The sequence below is a fragment of the Stigmatopora argus genome, chromosome 3 (assembly GCF_051989625.1).
Source record: "Stigmatopora argus isolate UIUO_Sarg chromosome 3, RoL_Sarg_1.0, whole genome shotgun sequence".
Taxonomy (NCBI): Eukaryota; Metazoa; Chordata; class Actinopteri; order Syngnathiformes; family Syngnathidae; genus Stigmatopora; species Stigmatopora argus.
In genome coordinates, this window is record NC_135389.1 from 4721104 (window position 1) to 4739074 (window position 17971).

At 40.2% G+C, this 17971-nt stretch overlaps 1 protein-coding gene and 18 non-coding genes across 23 annotated transcripts in view; 11 read left to right on the forward strand and 8 right to left on the reverse strand.

Moving 5' to 3' along the window:
- The window catches only part of poglut3 (protein O-glucosyltransferase 3), a 105016-nt gene that overhangs the window by 44768 nt on the left and 42277 nt on the right, over positions 1–17971 (reverse strand). The gene's annotated exons all lie outside the window — the stretch shown is intronic.
- Positions 1666–1738, reverse strand: trnaa-ugc (transfer RNA alanine (anticodon UGC)). Its single transcript has one exon. It is a non-coding gene; the product is annotated as a tRNA-Ala (tRNA).
- Positions 1843–1924, forward strand: trnan-guu (transfer RNA asparagine (anticodon GUU)). Its single transcript has one exon. It is a non-coding gene; the product is annotated as a tRNA-Asn (tRNA).
- On the reverse strand, positions 2213–2285 carry trnaa-agc (transfer RNA alanine (anticodon AGC)). Its single transcript has one exon. It is a non-coding gene; the product is annotated as a tRNA-Ala (tRNA).
- Positions 3385–3466, forward strand: trnas-gcu (transfer RNA serine (anticodon GCU)). The gene has a single exon. It is a non-coding gene; the product is annotated as a tRNA-Ser (tRNA).
- On the forward strand, positions 4906–4987 carry trnas-gcu (transfer RNA serine (anticodon GCU)). The gene has a single exon. It is a non-coding gene; the product is annotated as a tRNA-Ser (tRNA).
- On the reverse strand, positions 6270–6342 carry trnaa-ugc (transfer RNA alanine (anticodon UGC)). The gene has a single exon. It is a non-coding gene; the product is annotated as a tRNA-Ala (tRNA).
- trnan-guu (transfer RNA asparagine (anticodon GUU)) lies at positions 6447–6528 on the forward strand. Its single transcript has one exon. It is a non-coding gene; the product is annotated as a tRNA-Asn (tRNA).
- Positions 6817–6889, reverse strand: trnaa-agc (transfer RNA alanine (anticodon AGC)). The gene has a single exon. It is a non-coding gene; the product is annotated as a tRNA-Ala (tRNA).
- Positions 7987–8068, forward strand: trnas-gcu (transfer RNA serine (anticodon GCU)). The gene has a single exon. It is a non-coding gene; the product is annotated as a tRNA-Ser (tRNA).
- On the reverse strand, positions 9351–9423 carry trnaa-ugc (transfer RNA alanine (anticodon UGC)). The gene has a single exon. It is a non-coding gene; the product is annotated as a tRNA-Ala (tRNA).
- Positions 9528–9609, forward strand: trnan-guu (transfer RNA asparagine (anticodon GUU)). The gene has a single exon. It is a non-coding gene; the product is annotated as a tRNA-Asn (tRNA).
- Positions 9898–9970, reverse strand: trnaa-agc (transfer RNA alanine (anticodon AGC)). The gene has a single exon. It is a non-coding gene; the product is annotated as a tRNA-Ala (tRNA).
- trnas-gcu (transfer RNA serine (anticodon GCU)) lies at positions 11068–11149 on the forward strand. Its single transcript has one exon. It is a non-coding gene; the product is annotated as a tRNA-Ser (tRNA).
- Positions 11438–11510, reverse strand: trnaa-agc (transfer RNA alanine (anticodon AGC)). Its single transcript has one exon. It is a non-coding gene; the product is annotated as a tRNA-Ala (tRNA).
- On the forward strand, positions 12610–12691 carry trnas-gcu (transfer RNA serine (anticodon GCU)). The gene has a single exon. It is a non-coding gene; the product is annotated as a tRNA-Ser (tRNA).
- On the forward strand, positions 14131–14212 carry trnas-gcu (transfer RNA serine (anticodon GCU)). The gene has a single exon. It is a non-coding gene; the product is annotated as a tRNA-Ser (tRNA).
- On the forward strand, positions 15655–15736 carry trnas-gcu (transfer RNA serine (anticodon GCU)). Its single transcript has one exon. It is a non-coding gene; the product is annotated as a tRNA-Ser (tRNA).
- On the forward strand, positions 17176–17257 carry trnas-gcu (transfer RNA serine (anticodon GCU)). Its single transcript has one exon. It is a non-coding gene; the product is annotated as a tRNA-Ser (tRNA).

Consider the following 17971-nt stretch of genomic DNA (forward strand, 5'->3'; position numbering starts at 1 on the left):
TAATTTGTCATTCTTCCTTGATCTGTGGGTCTGCTCGAAAATCAATGTGGAATCCTTACTGTTTGTGGATGTTATGCATTGTCCTTACAGAATAAACGGCACCTGTCTGTTAAATACAGTTCACCTTTTGGTTTAGTAATGATACTCAAAGCGTTTCTGCATTCAGACATCATCCATGGCATTTTATACAAGTAAACACTCACATAGTGAGGAATGTGAGGACCAGGGGTGCTATCTCTCCTGAGGAAAGAATTTACACTCTCCCCAGAATCAATTCCTCAAGTACAGAAAACTTGGTAAGGCAAAGTCTTGGATACATTACAGACTTTTTTAAGCATGGGTGCTAACTTTAATCAAGGTATTGACTCTGGTCCAATCTGCCCACCTTAACAACGATGGGCACTAATTGGGGCAACAGAACTCTTGCAAAACATTGTGTCTTTGAATGTTTTCAGAAAAAAGAATCATAAAAGCCCAAAAACTGGTAAAGATTAGTCTAGTCACGAGATTAGGGTATAGTTTTTCATCGTACAAAGTCTGCTGGAATAGGCTCAAGCACCCTGCTACCCTGAACAAAAAAAGCAGTGTTAAAAATGAATGAATGATAAATTTCGACCACATTTTGAAAGTCAAATTTTCTTAAAAGCCAAGCATGCTAAATCATCCAAGCGACGACAAAAATGAGCTGATTGGAGAATGTGGGCATCGATCCCACTGCCTCTCACTTGCAAAGCGAGCGCTCTACTACTTGAGCTAATTCCCCTTCAAACACTATATGCCCTCAAACACTATATGCCCTTCTGATCTCTTTGTTGAAGGACGTCAATAAAAACAATGACATTGATCAAATTTCTTCAATGTTACACCAAATATTCAATGTCCAGACCTAAATTTCACGAAAACACAGACATGCTTCTAAAGACTTGTCTCTTTCAGTAATAAAGGCACTGTGAAGTTGCAATTGGAAACTGGGGGTAATTTGTCATTCTTCCTTGATCTGTGGGTCTGCTCGAAATTCAATGTGGAGTCCTTACTGTTTGTGGATGTTATGCATTGTCCTTACAGAATAAACGGCACCTGTCTGTTAAATACAGTTCACCTTTTGGTTTAGTAATGATACTCAAAGCATTTCTGCATTCAGACATCATCCATGGCATTTTATACAAGTAAACACTCACATAGTGAGGAATGTGAGGACCAGGGGTGCTATCTCTCCTGAGGAAAGAATTTACACTCTCCCCAGAATCAATTCCTCAAGTACAGAAAACTTGGTAAGGCAAAGTCTTGGATACATTACAGACTTTTTTAAGCATGGGTGCTAACTTTAATCAAGGTATTGACTCTGGTCCAATCTGCCCACCTTAACAACGATGGGCACTAATTGGGGCAACAGAACTCTTGCAAAACATTGTGTCTTTGAATGTTTTCAGAAAAAAGAATCATAAAAGCCCAAAAACTGGTAAAGATTAGTTTAGTCACGAGATTAGGGTATAGTTTTTCATCGTACAAAGTCTGCTGGGATAGGCTCAAGCACCCTGCTACCCTGAACAGAAAAAGCAGTGTTAAAAATGAATGAATGATACATTTCGACCACATATTGAAAGTCAAATTTTCTTAAAAGCCAAGCATGCTAAATCATCCAAGCGACGACAAAAAGGAGCTGATTGGAGAATGTGGGCATCGATCCCACTGCCTCTCACATGCAAAGCGAGCGCTCTACCACTTGAGCTAATTCCCCTCCTGCTGTACAGTCTTTGCACGAGAAAATAAGTTATCATATTCTAGGGATTCGAGGGCAATATGTGACTCTCATTGATTCCCACGTACCTCAACATAATAGGCTGTGAGGTGACCGAGAGGTTAAGGTGATGGACTGTTAATCCATTGTGTTCTACACGCATGGGTTCGAAACCCATCCTCATCGTGTGTTTTCTCTAATGTCTCTCTGTGCCAGTTAGCATGGGTGAAGTTTGATCTTCAACATCATAACACACCATTAGAAAAGGACCTACCTACACTTAAGAAGCGTGAGTGGCATTTTTACTTACGATTTTTTCTCTGCGCCATTGTGCCCACAATACTAAAAATGCATCCACAATGGGCCTATTCATTTCCTGCAAAATGATACTGCCTTCGACCATTTCCAGAAATACAAATTTAAAACAAAAACAGACTTGGTGCTTTGACCAAGGGAACAAAAGTAGGTTCCTCATGGAGAATGTGGGCATCGATCCCACTGCCTCTCACATGCTAAGCGAGCGCTCTACCACTTGAGCTAATTCCCCGTCAAACAATATATCCCCTTCAAACAATATATGCCCTTCAAACACTATATGCCCTTCTGATCTCTTTGTTGAAGGACGTCAATAAAAACAATGACATTGATCAAATTTCTTCAATGTTACACCGAATATTCAATGTCCAGACCTAAATTTCACGAAAACACAGACATGCTTCTAAAGACTTGTCTCTTTCAGTAATAAAGGCACTGTGAAGTTGCAATTGGAAACTGGGGGTAATTTGTCATTCTTCCTTGATCTGTAGGTCTGCTAGAAATTCAATGTGGAGTCCTTAATGTTTGTGGATGTTATGCATTGTCCTAACCGAAAAAACGGCACCTGTCTGTTAAATACAGTACACCTTTTGGTTTAGTAACGATACTCAAAGCGTTTCTGCATTCAGACATCATTCATGGCATTTTAGACAAGTAAACACTCACTTAGTGAGGAATGTGAGGACCAGGGGTGCTATCTCTCCTGAGGAAAGAATTTACACTCTCCCCAGAATCAATTCCTGAAGTACAGAAAACTTGGTAAGGCAAAGTCTTGGATACATTACAGACTTTTTTAAGCATGGGTGCTAACTTTAACCAAGGTATTGACTCTGGTCAAATCTGCCCACCTTAACAACGATGGGCACTAATTGGGGCAACAGAACTCTTGCAAAACATTGTGTCTTTAAATGTTTTCAGAAAAAAAGAATCATAAAAGCCCCAAAATTGGTAAAGATTAGTCTAGTCACGAGATTAGGGTATAGTTTTTCATCGTACAAAGTCTGCTAGGATAGGCTCAAGCACCCTGCTACCCTGAACAGAAAAAGCAGTGTTAAAAATGAATGAATGATAAATTTCGACCACATATTGAAAGTCAAATTTTCTTAAAAGCCAAGCATGCTAAATCATCCAAGCGACGACAAAAAGTAGTTGATTGGAGAATTTGGGCATCGATCCCACTGCCTCTCACATGCAAAGCGAGCGCTCTACCACTTGAGCTAATTCCCCTCCTGCTGTACAGTCTTTGCACGAGAAAATAAGTTATCATATTCTAGGGATTCGAGGGCAATATGTGACTCTCATTGATCCCCACGTAACTCAGTATCATAGGCGATGAGGTGACCGAGAGGTTAAGGTGATGGACTGCTAATCCATTGTGTTCTACACGCATGGGTTCGAATCCCATCCTCATCGTGTGTTTTCTGTAATGTCTCTCTGTGCCAGTTAGCATGGGTGAAGTTTGATCTTCAACATCATAACACACCATTCGAAAAGGACCTACCTACACTTAAGAAGCGTGAGTTGCATTTTTACTTACGATTTTTTCTCTGCGCCATTGTGCCCACAATACTAAAAATGCATCCACAATGGGCCTATTCATTTCCTGCAAAATGATACTGCCTTCGACCATTTCCAGAAATACAAATTTAAAACAAAAACAGACTTGGTGCTTTGACCAAGGGAACAAAAGTAGGTTCCTCATGGAGAATGCGGGCATTGATCCCACTGCCTCTCACATGCTAAGCGAGCGCTCTACCACTTGAGCTAATTCCCCTTCAAACACTATATGCCCTCAAACACTATATGCCCTCCTGATCTCTTTGTTGAAGGACGTCAATAAAAACAATGACATTGATCAAATTTCTTCAATGTTACACCAAATATTCAATGTCCAGACCTAAATTTCACGAAAACACAGACATGCTTCTAAAGACTTGTCTCTTTCAGTAATAAAGGCACTGTGAAGTTGCAATCGGAAACTGGGGGTAATTTGTCATTCTTCCTTGATGTGTAGGTCTGCTAGAAATTCAATGTGGAATCCTTAATGTTTGTGGATGTTATGCATTGTCCTAACCGAAAAAACGGCACCTGTCTGTTAAATACAGTTCACCTTTTGGTTTAGTAACGATACTCAAAGCGTTTCTGCATTCAGACATCATTCATGGCATTTTAGACAAGTAAACACTCTCATAGTGAGGAATGTGAGTACCAGGGGTGCTATCTCTGCTGAGGAAAGAATTTACACTCTCCCCAGAATCAATTCCTGAAGTACAGAAAACTTGGTAAGGCAAAGTCTTGGATACATTACAGACTTTTTAAAGCATGGGTGCTAACTTTAACCAAGGTATTGACTCTGGTCAAATCTGCCCACCTTAACAACGATGGGCACTAATTGGGGCAACAGAACTCTTGCAAAACATTGTGTCTTTGAATGTTTTCAGAAAAAAAGAATCATAAAAGCCCCAAAATTGGTAAAGATTAGTCTAGTCACGAGATTAGGGTATAGTTTTTCATCGTACAAAGTCTGCTGGGATAAGCTCAAGCACCCTGCTACCCTGAACAGAAAAAGCAGTGTTAAAAATGAATGAATGATAAATTTCGACCACATATTGAAAGTCAAATTTTCTTAAAAGCCAAGCATGCTAAATCATCCAAGCGACGACAAAAAGTAGTTGATTGGAGAATGTGGGCATCGATCCCACTGCCTCTCACATGCAAAGCGAGCACTCTACCACTTGAGCTAATTCCCCTCCTGCTGTAGACTTTGCACAAGAAAATAAGTTATTATATTCTAGGGATTCGAGGGCAATATGTGACTCTCATTGATTCCCACGTACCTCAAAATCATAGGCGATGAGGTGACCGAGAGGTTAAGGTGATGGACTGCTAATCCATTGTGTTCTACACGCATGGGTTCAAATCCCATCCTCTTCGTGTATTTTCTGTAATGTCTCTCTGTGCCAGTTAGCATGGGTGAAGTTTGATATTCAACATCATAACACACCATTCGAAAAGGACCTACCTACACTTAAGAAGCGTGAGTGGCATTTTTACTTACGATTTTTTCTCTGCGCCATTGTGCCCACAATACTAAAAATGTATCCACAATGGGTCTATTCATTTCCTGCAAAATGATACTGCCTTCGACCATTTCCAGAAATACAAATTTAAAACAAAAACAGACTTGGTGCTTTGACCAAGGGAACAAAAGTAGGTTCCTCATGGAGAATGTGGGCATCGATCCCACTGCCTCTCATATGCTAAGCGAGCGCTCTACCACTTGAGCTAATTCCCCTTCAAACAATATATGCCCTTCAAACAATATATGCCCTTCAAACACTATATGCCCTTCTGATCTCTTTGTTGAAGGACGTCAATAAAAACAATGACATTGATCAAATTTCTTCAATGTTACACCAAATATTCAATGTCCAGACCTAAATTTCACGAAAACACAGACATGCTTCTAAAGACTTGTCTCTTTCAGTAATAAAGGCACTGTGAAGTTGCAATTGGAAACTGGGGGTAATTTGTCATTCTTCCTTGATCTGTGGGTCTGCTCGAAATTCAATGTGGAATCCTTACTGTTTGTGGATGTTATGCATTGTCCTTACAGAATAAACGGCACCTGTCTGTTAAATACAGTTCACCTTTTGGTTTAGTAATGATACTCAAAGCGTTTCTGCATTCAGACATCATCCATGGCATTTTATACAAGTAAACACTCACATAGTGAGGAATGTGAGGACCAGGGGTGCTATCTCTCCTGAGGAAAGAATTTACACTCTCCCCAGAATCAATTCCTCAAGTACAGAAAACTTGGTAAGGCAAAGTCTTGGATACATTACAGACTTTTTTAAGCATGGGTGCTAACTTTAATCAAGGTATTGACTCTGGTCCAATCTGCCCACCTTAACAACGATGGGCACTAATTGGGGCAACAGAACTCTTGCAAAACATTGTGTCTTTGAATGTTTTCAGAAAAAAGAATCATAAAAGCCCAAAAACTGGTAAAGATTAGTTTAGTCACGAGATTAGGGTATAGTTTTTCATCGTACAAAGTCTGCTGGAATAGGCTCAAGCACCCTGCTACCCTGAACAGAAAAAGCAGTGTTAAAAATGAATGAATGATACATTTCGACCACATATTGAAAGTCAAATTTTCTTAAAAGCCAAGCATGCTAAATCATCCAAGCGACGACAAAAAGGAGCTGATTGGAGAATGTGGGCATCGATCCCACTGCCTCTCACATGCAAAGCGAGCGCTCTACCACTTGAGCTAATTCCCCTCCTGCTGTACAGTCTTTGCACGAGAAAATAAGTTATCATATTCTAGGGATTCGAGGGCAATATGTGACTCTCATTGATTCCCACGTACCTCAAAATAATAGGCTGTGAGGTGACCGAGAGGTTAAGGTGATGGACTGTTAATCCATTGTGTTCTACACGCATGGGTTCGAAACCCATCCTCATCGTGTGTTTTCTCTAATGTCTCTCTGTGCCAGTTAGCATGGGTGAAGTTTGATCTTCAACATCATAACACACCATTAGAAAAGGACCTACCTACACTTAAGAAGCGTGAGTGGCATTTTTACTTACGATTTTTTCTCTGCGCCATTGTGCCCACAATACTAAAAATGCATCCACAATGGGCCTATTCATTTCCTGCAAAATGATACTGCCTTCGACCATTTCCAGAAATACAAATTTAAAACAAAAACAGACTTGGTGCTTTGACCAAGGGAACAAAAGTAGGTTCCTCATGGAGAATGTGGGCATCGATCCCACTGCCTCTCACATGCTAAGCGAGCGCTCTACCACTTGAGCTAATTCCCCGTCAAACAATATATCCCCTTCAAACAATATATGCCCTTCAAACACTATATGCCCTTCTGATCTCTTTGTTGAAGGACGTCAATAAAAACAATGACATTGATCAAATTTCTTCAATGTTACACCGAATATTCAATGTCCAGACCTAAATTTCACGAAAACACAGACATGCTTCTAAAGACTTGTCTCTTTCAGTAATAAAGGCACTGTGAAGTTGCAATTGGAAACTGGGGGTAATTTGTCATTCTTGCTTGATCTGTAGGTCTGCTAGAAATTCAATGTGGAGTCCTTAATGTTTGTGGATGTTATGCATTGTCCTAACCGAAAAAACGGCACCTGTCTGTTAAATACAGTTCACCTTTTGGTTTAGTAACGATACTCAAAGCGTTTCTGCATTCAGACATCATTCATGGCATTTTAGACAAGTAAACACTCTCATAGTGAGGAATGTGAGGACCAGGGGTGCTATCTCTGCTGAGGAAAGAATTTACACTCTCCCCAGAATCAATTCCTGAAGTACAGAAAACTTGGTAAGGCAAAGTCTTGGATACATTACAGACTTTTTAAAGCATGGGTGCTAACTTTAACCAAGGTATTGACTCTGGTCAAATCTGCCCACCTTAACAACGATGGGCACTAATTGGGGCAACAGAACTCTTGCAAAACATTGTGTCTTTGAATGTTTTCAGAAAAAAAGAATCATAAAAGCCCCAAAATTGGTAAAGATTAGTCTAGTCACGAGATTAGGGTATAGTTTTTCATCGTACAAAGTCTGCTGGGATAAGCTCAAGCACCCTGCTACCCTGAACAGAAAAAGCAGTGTTAAAAATGAATGAATGATAAATTTCGACCACATATTGAAAGTCAAATTTTCTTAAAAGCCAAGCATGCTAAATCATCCAAGCGACGACAAAAAGTAGTTGATTGGAGAATGTGGGCATCGATCCCACTGCCTCTCACATGCAAAGCGAGCACTCTACCACTTGAGCTAATTCCCCTCCTGCTGTAGACTTTGCACAAGAAAATAAGTTATTATATTCTAGGGATTCGAGGGCAATATGTGACTCTCATTGATTCCCACGTACCTCAAAATCATAGGCGATGAGGTGACCGAGAGGTTAAGGTGATGGACTGCTAATCCATTGTGTTCTACACGCATGGGTTCAAATCCCATCCTCTTCGTGTATTTTCTGTAATGTCTCTCTGTGCCAGTTAGCATGGGTGAAGTTTGATATTCAACATCATAACACACCATTCGAAAAGGACCTACCTACACTTAAGAAGCGTGAGTGGCATTTTTACTTATGATTTTTTCTCTGCGCCATTGTGCCCACAATACTAAAAATGTATCCACAATGGGTCTATTCATTTCCTGCAAAATCATACTGCCTTCGACCATTTCCAGAAATACAAATTTAAAACAAAAACAGACTTGGTGCTTTGACCAAGGGAACAAAAGTAGGTTCCTCATGGAGAATGTGGGCATCGACCCCACTGCCTCTCATATGCTAAGCGAGCGCTCTACCACTTGAGCTAATTCCCCTTCAAACAATATATGCCCTTCAAACAATATATGCCCTTCAAACACTATATGCCCTTCTGATCTCTTTGTTGAAGGACGTCAATAAAAACAATGACATTGATCAAATTTCTTCAATGTTACACCAAATATTCAATGTCCAGACCTAAATTTCACGAAAACACAGACATGCTTCTAAAGACTTGTCTCTTTCAGTAATAAAGGCACTGTGAAGTTGCAATTGGAAACTGGGGGTAATTTGTCATTCTTCCTTGATCTGTGGGTCTGCTCGAAATTCAATGTGGAATCCTTACTGTTTGTGGATGTTATGCATTGTCCTTACAGAATAAACGGCACCTGTCTGTTAAATACAGTTCACCTTTTGGTTTAGTAATGATACTCAAAGCGTTTCTGCATTCAGACATCATCCATGGCATTTTATACAAGTAAACACTCACATAGTGAGGAATGTGAGGACCAGGGGTGCTATCTCTCCTGAGGAAAGAATTTACACTCTCCCCAGAATCAATTCCTCAAGTACAGAAAACTTGGTAAGGCAAAGTCTTGGATACATTACAGACTTTTTTAAGCATGGGTGCTAACTTTAATCAAGGTATTGACTCTGGTCCAATCTGCCCACCTTAACAACGATGGGCACTAATTGGGGCAACAGAACTCTTGCAAAACATTGTGTCTTTGAATGTTTTCAGAAAAAAGAATCATAAAAGCCCAAAAACTGGTAAAGATTAGTTTAGTCACGAGATTAGGGTATAGTTTTTCATCGTACAAAGTCTGCTGGAATAGGCTCAAGCACCCTGCTACCCTGAACAGAAAAAGCAGTGTTAAAAATGAATGAATGATACATTTCGACCACATATTGAAAGTCAAATTTTCTTAAAAGCCAAGCATGCTAAATCATCCAAGCGACGACAAAAAGGAGCTGATTGGAGAATGTGGGCATCGATCCCACTGCCTCTCACATGCAAAGCGAGCGCTCTACCACTTGAGCTAATTCCCCTCCTGCTGTACAGTCTTTGCACGAGAAAATAAGTTATCATATTCTAGGGATTCGAGGGCAATATGTGACTCTCATTGATTCCCACGTACCTCAACATAATAGGCTGTGAGGTGACCGAGAGGTTAAGGTGATGGACTGTTAATCCATTGTGTTCTACACGCATGGGTTCGAAACCCATCCTCATCGTGTGTTTTCTCTAATGTCTCTCTGTGCCAGTTAGCATGGGTGAAGTTTGATCTTCAACATCATAACACACCATTAGAAAAGGACCTACCTACACTTAAGAAGCGTGAGTGGCATTTTTACTTACGATTTTTTCTCTGCGCCATTGTGCCCACAATACTAAAAATGCATCCACAATGGGCCTATTCATTTCCTGCAAAATGATACTGCCTTCGACCATTTCCAGAAATACAAATTTAAAACAAAAACAGACTTGGTGCTTTGACCAAGGGAACAAAAGTAGGTTCCTCATGGAGAATGTGGGCATCGATCCCACTGCCTCTCACATGCTAAGCGAGCGCTCTACCACTTGAGCTAATTCCCCGTCAAACAATATATCCCCTTCAAACAATATATGCCCTTCAAACACTATATGCCCTTCTGATCTCTTTGTTGAAGGACGTCAATAAAAACAATGACATTGATCAAATTTCTTCAATGTTACACCGAATATTCAATGTCCAGACCTAAATTTCACGAAAACACAGACATGCTTCTAAAGACTTGTCTCTTTCAGTAATAAAGGCACTGTGAAGTTGCAATTGGAAACTGGGGGTAATTTGTCATTCTTCCTTGATCTGTAGGTCTGCTAGAAATTCAATGTGGAGTCCTTAATGTTTGTGGATGTTATGCATTGTCCTAACCGAAAAAACGGCACCTGTCTGTTAAATACAGTTCACCTTTTGGTTTAGTAACGATACTCAAAGCGTTTCTGCATTCAGACATCATTCATGGCATTTTAGACAAGTAAACACTCTCATAGTGAGGAATGTGAGGACCAGGGGTGCTATCTCTGCTGAGGAAAGAATTTACACTCTCCCCAGAATCAATTCCTGAAGTACAGAAAACTTGGTAAGGCAAAGTCTTGGATACATTACAGACTTTTTAAAGCATGGGTGCTAACTTTAACCAAGGTATTGACTCTGGTCAAATCTGCCCACCTTAACAACGATGGGCACTAATTGGGGCAACAGAACTCTTGCAAAACATTGTGTCTTTGAATGTTTTCAGAAAAAAAGAATCATAAAAGCCCCAAAATTGGTAAAGATTAGTCTAGTCACGAGATTAGGGTATAGTTTTTCATCGTACAAAGTCTGCTGGGATAAGCTCAAGCACCCTGCTACCCTGAACAGAAAAAGCAGTGTTAAAAATGAATGAATGATAAATTTCGACCACATATTGAAAGTCAAATTTTCTTAAAAGCCAAGCATGCTAAATCATCCAAGCGACGACAAAAAGTAGTTGATTGGAGAATGTGGGCATCGATCCCACTGCCTCTCACATGCAAAGCGAGCACTCTACCACTTGAGCTAATTCCCCTCCTGCTGTAGACTTTGCACAAGAAAATAAGTTATTATATTCTAGGGATTCGAGGGCAATATGTGACTCTCATTGATTCCCACGTACCTCAACATAATAGGCTGTGAGGTGACCGAGAGGTTAAGGTGATGGACTGCTAATCCATTGTGTTCTACACGCATGGGTTCGAAACCCATCCTCATCGTGTGTTTTCTCTAATGTCTCTCTGTGCCAGTTAGCATGGGTGAAGTTTGATCTTCAACATCATAACACACCATTAGAAAAGGACCTACCTTCACTTAAGAAGCGTGAGTGGCATTTTTACTTACGATTTTTTCTCTGCGCCATTGTGCCCACAATACTAAAAATGCATCCACAATGGGCCTATTCATTTCCTGCAAAATGATACTGCCTTCGACCATTTCCAGAAATACAAATTTAAAACAAAAACAGACTTGGTGCTTTGACCAAGGGAACAAAAGTAGGTTCCTCATGGAGAATGTGGGCATCGATCCCACTGCCTCTCACATGCTAAGCGAGCGCTCTACCACTTGAGCTAATTCCCCGTCAAACAATATATCCCCTTCAAACAATATATGCCCTTCAAACACTATGTGCCCTTCTGATCTCTTTGTTGAAGGACGTCAATAAAAACAATGACATTGATCAAATTTCTTCAATGTTACACCGAATATTCAATGTCCAGACCTAAATTTCACGAAAACACAGACATGCTTCTAAAGACTTGTCTCTTTCAGTAATAAAGGCACTGTGAAGTTGCAATTGGAAACTGGGGGTAATTTGTCATTCTTCCTTGATCTGTAGGTCTGCTAGAAATTCAATGTGGAGTCCTTAATGTTTGTGGATGTTATGCATTGTCCTAACCGAAAAAACAGCACCTGTCTGTTAAATACAGTACACCTTTTGGTTTAGTAACGATACTCAAAGCGTTTCTGCATTCAGACATCATTCATGGCATTTTAGACAAGTAAACACTCACTTAGTGAGGAATGTGAGGACCAGGGGTGCTATCTCTCCTGAGGAAAGAATTTACACTCTCCCCAGAATCAATTCCTGAAGTACAGAAAACTTGGTAAGGCAAAGTCTTGGATACATTACAGACTTTTTTAAGCATGGGTGCTAACTTTAACCAAGGTATTGACTCTGGTCAAATCTGCCCACCTTAACAACGATGGGCACTAATTGGGGCAACAGAACTCTTGCAAAACATTGTGTCTTTGAATGTTTTCAGAAAAAAAGAATCATAAAAGCCCCAAAATTGGTAAAGATTTGTCTAGTCACGAGATTAGGGTATAGTTTTTCATCGTACAAAGTCTGCTAGGATAGGCTCAAGCACCCTGCTACCCTGAACAGAAAAAGCAGTGTTAAAAATGAATGAATGATAAATTTCGACCACATATTGAAAGTCAAATTTTCTTAAAAGCCAAGCATGCTAAATCATCCAAGCGACGACAAAAAGTAGTTGATTGGAGAAATTGGGCATCGATCCCACTGCCTCTCACATGCAAAGCGAGTGCTCTACCACTTGAGCTAATTCCCCTCCTGCTGTACAGTCTTTGCACGAGAAAATAAGTTATCATATTCTAGGGATTCGAGGGCAATATGTGACTCTCATTGATCCCCACGTAACTCAGTATCATAGGCGATGAGGTGACCGAGAGGTTAAGGTGATGGACTGCTAATCCATTGTGTTCTACACGCATGGGTTCGAATCCCATCCTCATCGTGTGTTTTCTGTAATGTCTCTCTGTGCCAATTAGCATGGGTGAAGTTTGATCTTCAACATCATAACACACCATTCGAAAAGGACCTACCTACACTTAAGAAGCGTGAGTTGCATTTTTACTTAGGATTTTTTCTCTGCGCCATTGTGCCCACAATACTAAAAATGCATCCACAATGGGCCTATTCATTTCCTGCAAAATGATACTGCCTTCGACCATTTCCAGAAATACAAATTTAAAACAAAAACAGACTTGGTGCTTTGACCAAGGGAACAAAAGTAGGTTCCTCATGGAGAATGCGGGCATCGATCCCACTGCCTCTCACATGCTAAGCGAGCGCTCTACCACTTGAGCTAATTCCCCTTCAAACACTATATGCCCTCAAACACTATATGCCCTCCTGATCTCTTTGTTGAAGGACGTCAATAAAAACAATGACATTGATCAAATTTCTTCAATGTTACACCAAATATTCAATGTCCAGACCTAAATTTCACGAAAACACAGACATGCTTCTAAAGACTTGTCTCTTTCAGTAATAAAGGCACTGTGAAGTTGCAATCGGAAACTGGGGGTAATTTGTCATTCTTCCTTGATCTGTAGGTCTGCTAGAAATTCAATGTGGAATCCTTAATGTTTGTGGATGTTATGCATTGTCCTAACCGAAAAAACGGCACCTGTCTGTTAAATACAGTTCACCTTTTGGTTTAGTAACGATACTCAAAGCGTTTCTGCATTCAGACATCATTCATGGCATTTTAGACAAGTAAACACTCTCATAGTGAGGAATGTGAGGACCAGGGGTGCTATCTCTGCTGAGGAAAGAATTTACACTCTCCCCAGAATCAATTCCTGAAGTACAGAAAACTTGGTAAGGCAAAGTCTTGGATACATTACAGACTTTTTAAAGCATGGGTGCTAACTTTAACCAAGGTATTGACTCTGGTCAAATCTGCCCACCTTAACAACGATGGGCACTAATTGGGGCAACAGAACTCTTGCAAAACATTGTGTCTTTGAATGTTTTCAGAAAAAAAGAATCATAAAAGCCCCAAAATTGGTAAAGATTAGTCTAGTCACGAGATTAGGGTATAGTTTTTCATCGTACAAAGTCTGCTGGGATAAGCTCAAGCACCCTGCTACCCTGAACAGAAAAAGCAGTGTTAAAAATGAATGAATGATAAATTTCGACCACATATTGAAAGTCAAATTTTCTTAAAAGCTAAGCATGCTAAATCATCCAAGCGACGACAAAAAGTAGTTGATTGGAGAATGTGGGTATTGATCCCACTGCCTCTCACATGCTAAGCGAGCACTCTACCACTTGAGCTAATTCCCCTCCTGCTGTAGACTTTGCACAAGAAAATAAGTTATCATATTCTAGGGATTCGAGGGCAATATGTGACTCTCATTGATTCCCACGTACCTCAAAATCATAGGCGATGAGGTGACCGAGAGGTTAAGGTGATGGACTGCTAATCTATTGTGTTCTACACGCATGGGTTCGAATCCCATCCTCTTCGTGTATTTTCTGTAATGTCTCTCTGTGCCAGTTAGCATGGGTGAAGTTTGATATTCAACATCATAACACACCATTCGAAAAGGACCTACCTACACTTAAGAAGCGTGAGTGGCATTTTTACTTACGATTTTTTCTCTGCGCCATTGTGCCCACAATACTAAAAATGTATCCACAATGGGTCTATTCATTTCCTGCAAAATGATACTGCCTTCGACCATTTCCAGAAATACAAATTTAAAACAAAAACAGACTTGGTGCTTTGACCAAGGGAACAAAAGTAGGTTCCTCATGGAGAATGTGGGCATCGATCCCACTGCCTCTCATATGCTAAGCGAGCGCTCTACCACTTGAGCTAATTCCCCTTCAAACAATATATGCCCTTCAAACACTATGTGCCCTTCTGATCTCTTTGTTGAAGGACGTCAATAAAAACAATGACATTGATCAAATTTCTTCAATGTTACACCGAATATTCAATGTCCAGACCTAAATTTCACGAAAACACAGACATGCTTCTAAAGACTTGTCTCTTTCAGTAATAAAGGCACTGTGAAGTTGCAATTGGAAACTGGGGGTAATTTGTCATTCTTCCTTGATCTGTAGGTCTGCTAGAAATTCAATGTGGAGTCCTTAATGTTTGTGGATGTTATGCATTGTCCTAACCGAAAAAACAGCACCTGTCTGTTAAATACAGTACACCTTTTGGTTTAGTAACGATACTCAAAGCGTTTCTGCATTCAGACATCATTCATGGCATTTTAGACAAGTAAACACTCACTTAGTGAGGAATGTGAGGACCAGGGGTGCTATCTCTCCTGAGGAAAGAATTTACACTCTCCCCAGAATCAATTCCTGAAGTACAGAAAACTTGGTAAGGCAAAGTCTTGGATACATTACAGACTTTTTTAAGCATGGGTGCTAACTTTAACCAAGGTATTGACTCTGGTCAAATCTGCCCACCTTAACAACGATGGGCACTAATTGGGGCAACAGAACTCTTGCAAAACATTGTGTCTTTGAATGTTTTCAGAAAAAAAGAATCATAAAAGCCCCAAAATTGGTAAAGATTTGTCTAGTCACGAGATTAGGGTATAGTTTTTCATCGTACAAAGTCTGCTAGGATAGGCTCAAGCACCCTGCTACCCTGAACAGAAAAAGCAGTGTTAAAAATGAATGAATGATAAATTTCGACCACATATTGAAAGTCAAATTTTCTTAAAAGCCAAGCATGCTAAATCATCCAAGCGACGACAAAAAGTAGTTGATTGGAGAAATTGGGCATCGATCCCACTGCCTCTCACATGCAAAGCGAGTGCTCTACCACTTGAGCTAATTCCCCTCCTGCTGTACAGTCTTTGCACGAGAAAATAAGTTATCATATTCTAGGGATTCGAGGGCAATATGTGACTCTCATTGATCCCCACGTAACTCAGTATCATAGGCGATGAGGTGACCGAGAGGTTAAGGTGATGGACTGCTAATCCATTGTGTTCTACACGCATGGGTTCGAATCCCATCCTCATCGTGTGTTTTCTGTAATGTCTCTCTGTGCCAGTTAGCATGGGTGAAGTTTGATCTTCAACATCATAACACACCATTCGAAAAGGACCTACCTACACATAAGAAGCGTGAGTTGCATTTTTACTTAGGATTTTTTCTCTGCGCCATTGTGCCCACAATACTAAAAATGCATCCACAATGGGCCTATTCATTTCCTGCAAAATGATACTGCCTTCGACCATTTCCAGAAATACAAATTTAAAACAAAAACAGACTTGGTGCTTTGACCAAGGGAACAAAAGTAGGTTCCTCATGGAGAATGCGGGCATCGATCCCACTGCCTCTCACATGCTAAGCGAGCGCTCTACCACTTGAGCTAATTCCCCTTCAAACACTATATGCCCTCAAACACTATATGCCCTCCTGATCTCTTTGTTGAAGGACGTCAATAAAAACAATGACATTGATCAAATTTCTTCAATGTTACACCAAATATTCAATGTCCAGACCTAAATTTCACGAAAACACAGACATGCTTCTAAAGACTTGTCTCTTTCAGTAATAAAGGCACTGTGAAGTTGCAATCGGAAACTGGGGGTAATTTGTCATTCTTCCTTGATCTGTAGGTCTGCTAGAAATTCAATGTGGAATCCTTAATGTTTGTGGATGTTATGCATTGTCCTAACCGAAAAAACGGCACCTGTCTGTTAAATACAGTTCACCTTTTGGTTTAGTAACGATACTCAAAGCGTTTCTGCATTCAGACATCATTCATGGCATTTTAGACAAGTAAACACTCTCATAGTGAGGAATGTGAGGACCAGGGGTGCTATCTCTGCTGAGGAAAGAATTTACACTCTCCCCAGAATCAATTCCTGAAGTACAGAAAACTTGGTAAGGCAAAGTCTTGGATACATTACAGACTTTTTAAAGCATGGGTGCTAACTTTAACCAAGGTATTGACTCTGGTCAAATCTGCCCACCTTAACAACGATGGGCACTAATTGGGGCAACAGAACTCTTGCAAAACATTGTGTCTTTGAATGTTTTCAGAAAAAAAGAATCATAAAAGCCCCAAAATTGGTAAAGATTAGTCTAGTCACGAGATTAGGGTATAGTTTTTCATCGTACAAAGTCTGCTGGGATAAGCTCAAGCACCCTGCTACCCTCAACAGAAAAAGCAGTGTTAAAAATGAATGAATGATAAATTTCGACCACATATTGAAAGTCAAATTTTCTTAAAAGCTAAGCATGCTAAATCATCCAAGCGACGACAAAAAGTAGTTGATTGGAGAATGTGGGTATTGATCCCACTGCCTCTCACATGCTAAGCGAGCACTCTACCACTTGAGCTAATTCCCCTCCTGCTGTAGACTTTGCACAAGAAAATAAGTTATCATATTCTAGGGATTCGAGGGCAATATGTGACTCTCATTGATTCCCACGTACCTCAAAATCATAGGCGATGAGGTGACCGAGAGGTTAAGGTGATGGACTGCTAATCCATTGTGTTCTACACGCATGGGTTCGAATCCCATCCTCTTCGTGTATTTTCTGTAATGTCTCTCTGTGCCAGTTAGCATGGGTGAAGTTTGATATTCAACATCATAACACACCATTCGAAAAGGACCTACCTACACTTAAGAAGCGTGAGTGGCATTTTTACTTACGATTTTTTCTCTGCGCCATTGTGCCCACAATACTAAAAATGTATCCACAATGGGTCTATTCATTTCCTGCAAAATGATACTGCCTTCGACCATTTCCAGAAATACAAATTTAAAACAAAAACAGACTTGGTGCTTTGACCAAGGGAACAAAAGTAGGTTCCTCATGGAGAATGTGGGCATCGATCCCACTGCCTCTCATATGCTAAGCGAGCGCTCTACCACTTGAGCTAATTCCCCTTCAAACAATATATGCCCTTCAAACACTATATGCCCTTCTGATCTCTTTGTTGAAGGACGTCAATAAAAACAATGACATTGATCAAATTTCTTCAATGTTACACCAAATATTCAATGTCCAGACCTAAATTTCACGAAAACACAGACATGCTTCTAAAGACTTGTCTCTTTCAGTAATAAAGGCACTGTGAAGTTGCAATTGGAAACTGGGGGTAATTTGTCATTCTTCCTTGATCTGTGGGTCTGCTCGAAAATCAATGTGGAATCCTTACTGTTTGTGGATGTTATGCATTGTCCTTACAGAATAAACGGCACCTGTCTGTTAAATACAGTTCACCTTTTGGTTTAGTAAT